The sequence below is a fragment of the Neolamprologus multifasciatus genome, chromosome 12 (assembly GCF_963576455.1).
Source record: "Neolamprologus multifasciatus chromosome 12, fNeoMul1.2, whole genome shotgun sequence".
In the NCBI taxonomy this organism is placed as follows: domain Eukaryota; kingdom Metazoa; phylum Chordata; class Actinopteri; order Cichliformes; family Cichlidae; genus Neolamprologus; species Neolamprologus multifasciatus.
In genome coordinates, this window is record NC_140450.1 from 26,675,591 (window position 1) to 26,688,270 (window position 12,680).

At 39.1% G+C, this 12,680-nt stretch overlaps 1 protein-coding gene across 8 annotated transcripts in view; it reads left to right on the forward strand.

The window, feature by feature from the left end:
- Positions 1–824: 824 nt before the first annotated feature.
- The window catches only part of ncor2 (nuclear receptor corepressor 2), a 96,993-nt gene continuing 85,137 nt past the window's right edge, over positions 825–12,680 (forward strand). For 4 of the 8 annotated variants that reach the window (XM_085179427.1, XM_085179431.1, XM_085179428.1 and 1 more), the window contains exon 1: positions 826–1,098. The gene's annotated coding sequence lies outside the window, so the exon portion shown is untranslated. The other 4 variants (XM_085179423.1, XM_085179426.1, XM_085179424.1 and 1 more) reach the window with 3 other exon arrangements.

Sequence of the window (12,680 nt, forward strand, 5' to 3'; positions counted from 1 at the left end):
AAGGACTTGTCCAAGTGGAATAACACAATAAATAATCATAAAATTAACTGAAACTTACTACCATAGACTGTAAAAACCAGGATTACGTTTCAGCAGATTTTTTTTTTAATGAGCCCAGCTGATTGAAAAACAACAACAACAACAACAACAACAACAAAAAAACCACAAGGCAGCCAGACATTTTCCACAAAATGCTCTCTGTGACTCAAGTAGATGCAGCATGGGTGGTGACTTTAGAAGCCAGTGTGAAGTAGAGAAAGCAGTTTCAGATCATTTGCAAGGCACCGGCTTCAGCAGAGTCATCAACTCAGTTCACAGCATGGCATGTTGTGATCTCCCGAATACTATCCTTCAATGTTAAGTCAGTGTATTCACAGCTTGTACTTCTCCATGGGAATCAAGCAGCACAGATGTAGACTTCCTGGAGTTTTAATGCTTGGGTTGACCCCCTTTTTTTGGAGGCTCTGGGTTCATAAAGGAGCAGGGAGGGGTGTAGCTGGAGAGGGCCAGTGCGTTTGAGTCTAATGTGTACCAATAAGTCCAGGATAAGATGGAAATTCTTGTGGACTGTTTGTAGAGTGTGTTAGATTATGATGTAAATTTAAGCAGCTGCACTGTGTATGCTTTATACATATATATTTGTTAATCACCTAAATAGCACACCTATAAATCTATTTGGAAAATTAATCATAACATTTTATTTACCAATGAAAATGAGTCATGCCAAATTACTATCATTTTGAATATGCTGTGGGCATGGGAAATGTGCAGTGCTTTGAGTAAAGAGGAGGAGCGAGAGAGCTTATGGACCTATTGAGAAAGACAGAGGCGGTTCAGCCCTGCTATGGTCTCAGCAGCAGCAGCTCAGGGAGTAGTACTAGACCACTGTGTTGTGCAGGAACAGGCACGACGTATCCGAAAACCGCTAGCGGATTAAATGAAAACGAAAACTACTCTTTCATGTGGATTAATCCCGGGGAGAGACGTTCAGTCGAAGCAAGAAGACCTTTAAGCGAAATTAGACCGAGTGACGAGGATTGGGACGTTAGTCACAGTGCGATAACACCACCGAATGATTTCTTTTGCCCCGCCGCTAAGGTTAGTTAGCTTTCATTGCTCGCTGTCCATTGGTTTTGGGGGGGTCTGTTCTGCTGTTGGATGACGGGGTCCGGCTATTCTTTGGAGGAGAAACAGCAGTATTGACCTTTTCGGGTCTCTATGCTGTGCTATAGTTACACGGTCCGTCAGACCTGTATGAAATTAAATGTTTTAGCGGTGTTCGGCTAGCTGGTTACCCATCTTGCCACAGTAGTGCTAGTTGGCTGGTTATTCCCAGCTAGTTAGTTATTTTATAAATCCGGAACACGTGCTACATGGCTAGGCTAGGCTGGCTAGTGGCTAACCAGGGCTAGCTTCCCAAGCTAGCTGTCAGAATGACCGAGTAGCCAGCGCCAGTTTTATTTAGCTGAATTAATCATACACTGGTGGTGATTCGTTACTGACGCTATTCCATACACAACACGACCAATATCCGACAATATTAGTGATTGTCAACTTTTTACTATACGGTACCAGAAAATGGGTTCAAGCTAAGTCATTTAGCCTGCTAACTTGGCTATGCACAATAGCGCCCGGTTTGCGTTTGTAAACACTGGTTGTACATGAAGTGAACGTAATGCGCTGAATCGGCTTTAGCGGGGACGCATTGGTTTGTTGTCAGATGCCTGATAAGCTATATTTGGCGTGCAGTAGGTTTGTAAGCAGCTTGATGTCAAGTCTCTAAAAACAAAAGTAAAGAGGGACTGTAGGGAGTTTGCGTTAGTGTTTGGCTTCTCAACATTGCTGCTGAGTGAGTATACTTGCTGGAGTTGGACTGGGGGTTTTGGACCTCTGTGTATTTTACGGTAAACTGCATTCCTGTCTCTACAGTCAGTCTATGTAATGATAGTCCGTCATAAAAACATTCAAATTTTAGTGGTTCTAAGTAGTTAATCGCTATTGAGACACATCTGTTAATTCTGTAGAGACTGAAAACACTTTGGTTGGATACCTAAGGTAGTGAGTTACAAATAGTTTAAAAGACGTTTTCCTAATATTGAACGCTAGGGAGGACGTTCAGCTCGATGGTGTCCTTGTTGTCTAAAGTTATTTGTTCTATAGTGTATATCTTCAACTCTTGTAACACGTACTGTAGATAAAAGCCGATTATCAGCAATCAAATAATAGTCATTTGTCTTGTGAAATTTGTGTTGCTGTGATTGTTCCCTAAGAAACACAAACTCATATTTTGTCTCATATCTTACTTTTATGTGCCTACGTTTGAAACGTGTGCGAACACACAATTGCGAACATACATAGTGGTATGGCAATGTATATTTAAAAACTTGCAAACCTTAAACTGTAACTGTCTGGATATCTGGGATTAAATTATGTATTTACTGATCTGTCCTCTCTGGTTATAAAACAGGGTTTTCCCCTGGATATAGTTTGACTAAGTTGGTAAGCCACTTTGATGCACTTTATCACGGATGACCAAAGAGTCAATGCATTTCCCTCTTTCCATTAGTACATAAATTATGCACGTCACCAATGATAAAATTAGTGATCTGTGGTAAGACCACAGGTTTGTAGCAGAGCTAAAAAAGTTGGACAACAATATGAGTGTGTTTGTGTAATGCCTTATCACAAATGAATGAAATGTGTTTCACTCAAAATCAATCAGTATTAAATGCAATCCATGTGTTTATTTTGCATGTCTTATAGCTATTCCAGTGCTTTATAACACTTGTGTGATAGGTTATGCTAAACAACTGATTGCTTTAGATTACTTCCTGTCAACTGAAACATCTAACTTTATCAGCAGGAAGTTTTCCCGTTAAACATCTGGTACAGTGCACAAGTCAAATTGGGACAAATTTCCATAATATCTAAAGATAGTTGGAAGATAAATAAAGGGAAAAACCCTCTGATTTATTTCTTTTTCACTCTGATATTTATACATCAGATCCCACCCCTCTCCCAACACTAGCATGGTTTAACCACCTACTGCTCCACATTGCTAATTAGCATAAGGAACATGAGCACATGGGTAGTTAGGATATTATGATGTATGTGTGTGTGTTACTGAAGCTATTTTTATACACATGCTCTTTATAGCAACAAGGAGGGTGTTTTGTTACTGAAAATGGCTAATCAGCTGTTTAGTTTAATGCCATTTTCACCACCAACGTTGGCTAATGTACAAATAATGTTCCTGCAGTTATCAGTAATGATGAAGCAATCCCTCAGTTTCTCCGCCATAGCTTTTATGTAATCTTGTGATTGTCTCATTCATGTAGTCATCCTTGTTTGTCTGCATTTACATTCATGTATTGGATTGAAGCCCACGCTGTTGTTAAAGTAATGACAGTAATGGCTGTGACAGCAGGTCGGGTGGGGGAAATATTGCGCCGGTACTGCGTCATGACACCGTAATATGTTATTCCGGGGGCTTCAAGCTAAGTATTATTAGAAACAAATATCATTTTCCTAAGCTTCAGCCCTCAATTTTTCTGGACAGCTGCATATTAAAATCGGTTGGACTGGACATTAAATGTGCTCTAGTACAAATTCTGTGTGATGTTTGATTGCGCAGGTTGTTTAGCTTATTTAGTACATTAATGTAAAATCACTTGATATTACAAGCAGTTATAGTACTTGTAGACACTTGGTGTGTGATCAGGCAGGCTGAAAAGCTTTTAAACCTCCTAATAATCCATAATGCACTCAAAATCAAAAATCTAATTCTGATGTGAATCCTCAAAATTGGAGTCTGTATTGCATAGTGTCAGGATTGTAAAGAGTTAAATCTGAGTGAGGCGATATCTCCCCCTTTTCCAGAAGGGTAATGGGGGCAGGAGATAATCCCGTGCTCTGCATGGAGCCTCAGGGAGACCGTTACACCGCTAGTTCAATTTCTTCTCTTATTAAGAAACACAACAGAGTTATGAAACCAGAAAGGGGAAGTTCTTGCTCATTTCATTTTATTTCATTGTGAAAGATGAATCCTTACAGTAAATTCTTGTGGGAAGACAAAGCACATTGCATCGTCATAAATCAAAGATTTCCATTAAAATTCCAAATGTCTTTCTTTCATAATAATAAATGTCACAAGTTCTTTATTTTTTATTTATGTTACCATTAGCTGCCTCTGATATAGCAGGTAATCTTCCACAAACAACAAAATATACCATATACAGGAAGAGCATGTGCAACACATCTAACTCTTGTAACTAAAATCATATTCTAGATGAGTTAAAAATGGTGTTATAGTCAGAGTAATGTGAGCATTTGCAGTACATGCATAGTAAAAGACTGCCTCAAATTTGATTACATTTTTTCTTTTTTTGCATTTGTTACATTTGAACTGTCAGATCAGTCTTGAATACACTCCAGACTAGGGATGGGTATCGTTTAGGTTTTATCCGATACCGGTGCCAAACCGGTACTTTTGAAACGGTGCCGGTGCTTAAACGGTGCTCAAACCGGTGCTTAAAGAATGGAAAACACAAGTGGTCCAAAAACCTCTCATGTTCAGCTGTTTTTTTGTAAAAAGATAACAATGTTAGCCTTTTCTGCAGCTATGGGGCATATATGGTATCATTCTTGGCTGGAAGCAGTGCTTAAACAATGGAAAAAAACACAAACTTTGTCCAAAAACCTCTCATGTTTAACTGTTTTCCACTTTTTCTTTGGTCATTTTAGCCTTTTTGGCCAGGGTGAAGGGAGTATCTGCCATCAAACAAGAAGACAGCTGCATGTAGCTATGATGGTGTTTGCTGTTCACCTTACATGCATTAATGTAATAACGTGGTTAGCCTACTCAACGTAAATTACACACGAACAACATTAAGCTACTCACGCAGAGAAGAACGGCTGCTGCTGCATCATCATCCGTCATCATTTCTGCTACACTGGCAGGGCTAGGGGCCAGGACTCTCCTCTTCGGGTTTTTGGGGATGTTGCTAATTCCGGGTCCGATAACAGGCAACCCACAAGCAGTAGATGTGCTCGGTGTGAGGTCTTGCAGCAAGCTATCAAATACGGCGCATTTCTCGGCTTTAAAAAAAAACACTATGCGTCGCCAGGTGTTTCATCAGATTTGAGGTGTTACCTTCTTTGACAGTATCCCAGTATCAGCTTAAAGCACTTGTTGCAGCTGCTGAGTTTGCATCTTTTGCTGTGAAGTACAGCCAGACTTTTGACCGCTTCGCCTTGGACATTTTTAATCTGTAGCTCTGCTCTAAAAGAACGTACGTACCTGGACCCGCCTACTATTCTCGGAAACTTAAAATGATTGGCTAGAATCTAAAGTGTATCTTTCCATACCAGTTGGTGGCGGTAATGCACCTTTCAGTTGTTTGCCAACGGCCAATACAAATGTAAGGAAGAAGAAAGTGTATCACAGCTCAGGAAAAAAAGCACCGAAATAAAGCACCGAAATGTGCGCTGCTTTTCGGTCTGGTTACTACCGTTTATGTCAGAACCGGTGCCATCATGGCACCGGATACCGGTACCCATCCCTACTCCAGACCCATACATGGTCAGCTGGACACCCGATAACAAACTAATGTTCTGTTATACTACTTTGAAGTCAACTTGTTCATGCATAGATATTGCAATGTACTGTAAATTTTCTATAGATTTTGCATGGTTACCCCCCTAAATAAACAAACAAAAAACATGAACATCCACATGGATCTTTGCAATCAAATTCTAAACCTGAGTTGATCCTAGTGGACTTGTGGATGTAGAAAGTATATAATGAATGCTTGAGACTTGGGTGTAGTGCCTAAGCATGTTTTTAATTTGGGGAAAGAAATATTAAATATTTGCCAAAACACCTCAACTGGGTGTTTTTGGCAAATAGGCAACACCATGGTGGAGATGGTGAACCCAAGTGAAGCGATGCAGAATACCTTTTTGTAACTCAAATTACAACGCGTGTTTAAAAGATTTACAGCCCTAACCACGTTTCATTACAAGGCTTTGCCTTTTCCTATGCTATCATCATAAATAAGAATGTTTTTAATGGCTTGCTGGTTAAATATATGCTACACTGGCTCACTGTTCCTTCTCGTGGTACATATTTGAATTACAGGAAAGTAAGGCCTGGTTATAGTCCAATTTTAGTTGATATTTCTTCAGCACAGTGCACACAAGTTTTGAACTGAAGTCATAGCGGTTGTTTCTTCACATTCTGATAATGGATGTAGCACAGCATGCATATTAGGCAAAACAACGTCTGTCTATATACATCCTAACTGCTAGCTTTATATGCTGTATGTCTTCAGACTTGACCAATCCTTGTAAAAATGAAGAAATGTACATGTATGAATGTATGTAGGTAGGCAAATGTAATTTTTCTTGATTCGGACTCAGTTGAGTGTCCTTAGTGCTCTATAAGGATTTTATTTGGATTTTAGAAATGGTATTTGTGGTACGGGAACAACACTTGCCTTGTACTTGCTTTTTGTTGGCCAGTGTCAAACCATGCATATACATTCTTAATCAGATGTTAACAGCTTACTAGATCTGGTGACATTTGTCCACATGCAATCCAACTCATCTGTCTGCTTGGTGTGTCAGGGCTGTAAGCCATTGTTTTATATCAGCTAAAGCCTTGGTTCAAATCTCTACCCGAATCTTGGCTATTGACAGGCCAGTTGGATGGGGAATTAAATCACAAGTTCACATGGTTTCTTACCCTCATAATGCAGCAAATCCAAGCAGATGTGACTTTTCCAACACTTAGCACTTGACACAGCAAATTAAATGTTTATTTACTCTAACTGCTGGACAAACAGAGTGATTATAGGGAAACGACACAAGTTTAGTACGTGGTGCACTTCATGAACCCTCAAGTTTACATGTGGAAACCTAAGAGAGAAATATGAGGCAGTCTCTGTAAAACTGCCTCACAGGCTCTTTCCCTCCTCCAACCCAGTTTCCTTCTCACTGGATGAGTAAGTGCAGCTGTCTAGCATTTCTTGCTCACTAGTGGACTGCACCTGGTAGGTTTTGTGTGTGGAGAATGTTATGCATGACTCAGTGTGATAGAATATTATGATCAAGCACAGCTGGTCTGTTGCTCTGCTTCAGATTACAATCTAAGTGCCATTGAACTGGACAATGGTACCACCCCAGCTCTAGTGGCTACATGGGGGGGCCGAAGTTAGGCAGCTGTGCTATTTTTTAATTTTTTTATTTTTTTGTGATTGCAAATGGAAAAACTTGTTGTGACGTGTTGTTCAAAGAAAATGTCTCTGATATTGGTTATCCTGCGGCTTCAGATTTCTGCCCTAATCATCTAAGTAATCTAATTTTAACATTTAGGCAGTTATAGAGAGGAGGAGGTTGGGCATGTTCGGTCTGCTGACCTTGGGGTTGAAAGCGTATGGAGGTCAGACCGATTCTGTGTCCATCACCTTGCAAAGTTTAAAAACGGGAGATCTATTCTTCAATCAGGAATTTGTGTTGCTTGAGAAATAACCTGTAAAATTCCTCATATGTATAAACATTGAAAACTGATTGCCTATCTTGTTATAGTAGACATTTTTGTTTTACACTCTTTAGGGTGTTCATGTTGACCTTTATTGTAAAGTAGTCTATCAGGTTTTTAAACAATACCTTATTTTTTGGCTGTTTGGCTTTTGTATGTTTGTGTTGCATACAAAGTACTTCCAGAATAATTTTGTGGTAAATAGGCTGTAGATAATGTTGACAGTTGGTATGGCGCTCTATCACTGCGTTAATGCACTACCTGTTCCTGTCAATTACAAAAACTGTATAAACAGCAGTCTAAACTGCTACTATTGTTTGTATTCATGTTGTGGCAGTATGCATTTCTAGTGGGGTTTTTTGGTATGTGGAAGAACACGTTTTATAAGCCCATGCTTTATCGTAAAACACTTGAATCTTAGGTTAGTAACAAGATTTTTTTTTTTTTTTTTGAGCACCAGACTTCACTTCCTTTTGTTACAATTATCTAATACAGGAATCGTGGTATCTTTTCCTTTTTTAGGTTAGCTTGCTCCTTTTTATTAAATGTCACGAGTTTCTCTTTTAGTCGGTGACTTTGAAGATTAGATGTGACTGCGTTTTAAATATGAGAGAATATGATCAAATGTTTAATGTTGAGCTACTTAATTTACTCTTTTTTTTTTTATCGATACAATTACGAAGATAATTAAATGGTCAGAAGAAAAGATACTTAGCACTTCTTATTGTGTTGTAAAACACCATCTCAAAACCTCTTGTGATACACCTGCGTTTGGATGCTGTTATTAGAAGGTAGTCATTTATTATTCATAAGGTGTTCTGTTTTGATTTCCCTAGCTATGAAACATTCTTGCTATTAAAACCAGTCACCCATATTTAAACGCTATAAAAGAGAGCCAGACAGCGGATTAGCAAAGATTAGAAATGGCTCTGTGGTAAGTGATTCACTTGACTCAGTTACGCAACACAGATGACAGCATGGTAAAGGGCATTACTCTTGTTTGTGTGTAGGCTACCAGTGTGGGTAGTGTTGCATTTGCCTCTCTGATTAGCCCAAGTTTTCTACTAGGAGTGTGTTACAGCATTGCTATTTGTTTTTTTCCCCCCCTATTAAAGGATGTTAGTTAGCCAAGCTGAGAGTTGATGAACACATATCAGCTGTATTCCACTGTAGAAGTGAGAGGTATGAAAGTGTAATTACTGGTTGCGTGTGCTTGTGTGAGAGGACTGAACTCCTGTCTTGACATGTACCTTGGATCCATGACAGTGCAGTTTGGAACAAATTAGTCCTTTTGAATCTGTCTGTACATCAAGCTGTTGATATGACATCTGGTCTTTGCTTTGTAATGTTTGGATTTATTCCCTGCTTAAATGGTTCCCTGACTTTAATTCATTCAAGCTTGTGTGTCATATTTGGGAGCGGTGTATTGTTTGTGCCATCTGTGTCAATACTGGAGGCATATATGGACTTTAGTATTTGGCAATACATGCACGCTGTCAGTGTACACGCACAGACACCTTGTCATGCACAACTGGAAGTTCTATGAAGCTGCTATCATGAGGGGCAAAAAGGCACTCGGGTTGCATGCTGCCATACTGAAGAACATTTCAAAGTTCTTGAATAATTAAGCAGCAGTGTGGGGGACGTAGGTCAGCTCAGCAGACAAGTGCACTCCTCAGTTTTATTTCCTGCTGCTTAGAATTGAGAGCTGAATGTCAGGTGGACTTTAAAGAGCCAATGGAGAATAAAGGGAGATTCATAAGTTAAAGCTTCATGTTATCATGTCCCACACAGCTGGGAAATAACTTTGTGTGTCAGTAACAGATAAATGATATTTTGTACTCTAACAGTAATGGCCATACAACAATTTCTGCATAAAATGTAAACTGTTACATGAACAATTCCTTATCTTTACTTTGTGAACTTTACCAGACAAGTTATGAAGGCGGAGTTGGAGTATTGTTGTGCATTTTCTGACATTTCTGACCTGAATGAATAAGGTTTATCTAGACAACTTGAATTTATATTATTTAGTTAAGATTTTTGTATTTGCCTGACTTGTAGTGCATTTGCATAACTGTTAATTTTACAAGTATACTCAAAGAATAAATGAACAATATAATTTAGCATTGTGATAGAGAACTTGAGTTGTTTCCAGTGGTTTTACTTACCTACTTACCATTGAATATCCTCCATAGGCCAGTTTTGGCTAATAAAATCCAGAATGTATGTGATAATACAACAGTCGGAAGCGAAAGAAAGTACCTTTAAATCTCGGACATAATGCAGACACTTAGCAGAAGATGTAATCATTTAGCTTTGTCAATATACAAACTAAAACATGGCTTTACATAGCTTCCAGGTAGGAAACGTCAAGCCAAGCCTTTGGCCTATTTTCTATCTGAATGCCACCAGATGGTGATAGCTGTGGTTGCAAAAAGACGTGTTTCTATGGAAGTATATAAGGAAAAGCCTTCGTATTTGACTTAGTAAACGATTTCCTGCTGAGTTTATGGTCTCAGTCTCTCATTTTGTCAGTCGTACTAGAAATTGGGTTTATTTTGTAAATCTTGGTCACACTGTTTTGAAGAGTAGAATTATTTGTGGTATACTTATTGGGTGGTGACTTCTGCTTCACAAGCCGTCAACCAGCCAGCAAGTGGTTTCACAATCAAAAACTCCCCTGCCTGTCACATCTGAATTTTGAAACCAAGATGGCGACAGCAGAAATGCCAATCTTGAGGGTTCAAAACTAGACTTTAGGTTGGTTAGTGAGCTTCACTTTTAAAGACACAAAAGCTGCTAATTAGTGCTACAAGACTATTAAAATGCTACACATGCAGGGGAGCAGTCCAGTTCAGTAGTTTGAATTGTCAGAGGTGAGGCCTTGGGACAGATTTTGGTTTTTGTGGCCTTTCCTAGCACACCTATCAGTCAAAGAAGCCGTACAGATATCCAGCTACCATGTATTTAGTTGCTTTACAAGGGGAGAAATAGTCATAGACACCTAAGTTGCTTTTGTACTGGACTCTAAACATGCTATTCAGTTGTGCATTTTAACATTTGAGTTTTCAGTGGACTCTTTTGCGGCCAGTCTCAAGCCTCAGCACAGTATTTATTGGTACAGGGATGTCTGAATCACCACCATAGGTGTATGATTGTGGCCACCATTTTATCCATTTGACTGTCAGCCTGTTTTTTCTTGATGTCTATTATAATTCCATTCCCCAATATGACATATGGAGCGAAGGATTTGATTAGTTTGTTGGTCGTGTATATGGTGTTACAGGTTTTAGGAACAGCTTCCACAAACGGGTCACACTGCGTATATGTTGGATTAGAAGCTCGAAAAAGTTCTCTAAATTTTTTAGACTGTATTGAGTTCAGTGTGTATCAATGTTTACTTTCTAACCAGTTTCCTCAATATTTTGCATTCTCACTTTGTGGTTTCATTTGTTTTGTATGTAGGCGTATTCCCGTAAACTCATTCTTAGACGCTTATTAAGATTTTTGTTGATTCTTCATAATGGAGTTACCAGAGAAATTACGTAAATTTTGCTTCCCTGGCGTCAGCATGTGTGAGTGAGCAGAAGGGGAGTATCTTTTAGATCCTCAAGAGTGTTTTGGTTGAGTGGCTTTGCTTGCATGATTACAGGGAGTCATAGTTGGCAGTGTGTGAAGGCCTGTGTTCTACACTGGGCAGCAGGGAGGGGGCAGGGCGAGCCTTATGTAATTTCACACAATGTCGCTGAAGCGGCCAGTAGCCAGGGAACAGGCAGGAAATCCAATAATGGCTCTACTGTACACCATAGACACAGCTGGATGACCACATCTGGATTTTCAGGACAGCCAATCGCTGGTTCTGTTAGTCTCTCACCTCCTCCTGGCTAGTCCTTTCCTGTCAGATTAGTCCATTTTAAAGTCTGTGTTGAAATGGTGACAATGATGCGTGTAGTCTATTGCAAAATACAAATGCATTTTTTCTTCTTCTTCTTCTTCACATTCTTTTTACCTTATGTCTGATACAGCTATTCTAGTGGATTATTCATAGTAGTTATATATTTTTCTTTTGGTTGTTTACTGTGGGTATAATAGTAAGTGAATCATAGTTGTTGTTTTTTTAAACTACACATTTATACTAATAGCTTCAGCATACCAGTCTCATAGAAGTTTCCCTTAAAGGTGTGCAGCAGAGCATCTCCCAAAGCTAAACTACTAAAATGGTTTCAAACCTAAGTTTTATCTGCGTATAAGGTAAAAAAGTTAAAAGATGAGTCATGCAGTCAGCTGACTCATCTTACAAAGGTAGATAAACTGTGATGTGTCATTAATTTAATTTCTGCTGTCTATCTTTTAGAGCTTCTGAAACTGCCTTGTTTTTCCTCTGTAGCCTGCGGTCTGTTGATCTGATTGGCTAAAGCCTGTGGTAGACATGGCCAAGATATTTTTGAAAGTACGTACCCCTTTTCCAAACAGCTCTCAGGGATGACTTCCTTGATGGTTCTCTGTAGCAAACCTAGCAAATCTAGTGCTTCACTTAGCTTTTGGGCTGTGGCCTTGTGTAGTGTCCAACCCTAAATTGGCAGCAATACTGAACCCTAATACCCACCAAATCTAAAAGTTTTAAGATTTTCTTATGAGAACACAGTACTGGTTCACATCTGGGCACTACAGCCTGAAATAGACATCTAAGCAGCATTAATGTTAATAAGTGTAAAATATATGTGATGCATATGCAACAAATTAGGTGACCTACTTTTGACACATTTCTTTTCAGTGCACAGAATATAAAGGCTTTTAAGCATAGTATTGCATTGTATGGCAAGCATTATTTTTCTACTTTTCTTGTCAAACTAAATGGCACAGTAGGTTTGTGTTTTAAAGGACCTTATTTGGGTAGCATTATATTGGTTATTTTACCTAATAAGAGTCATATCAGTGAAGCTTCCTGTGCTGTTTATACTTGAATACTTCCACTTTCATTTTCAGCCACGGTGTCTGAAATAGCTTTGTTGTTATTTTTTTTTTTCTTTTTTACTCATGTCTCATGGCTGCAGGTGTCTTTGTTTCTAATCATGCTGCTGTTAGTGTGATAGGCAGTGCTGTTCCGTCAGATTTAAAATGAAAGGTCTGACAGGCT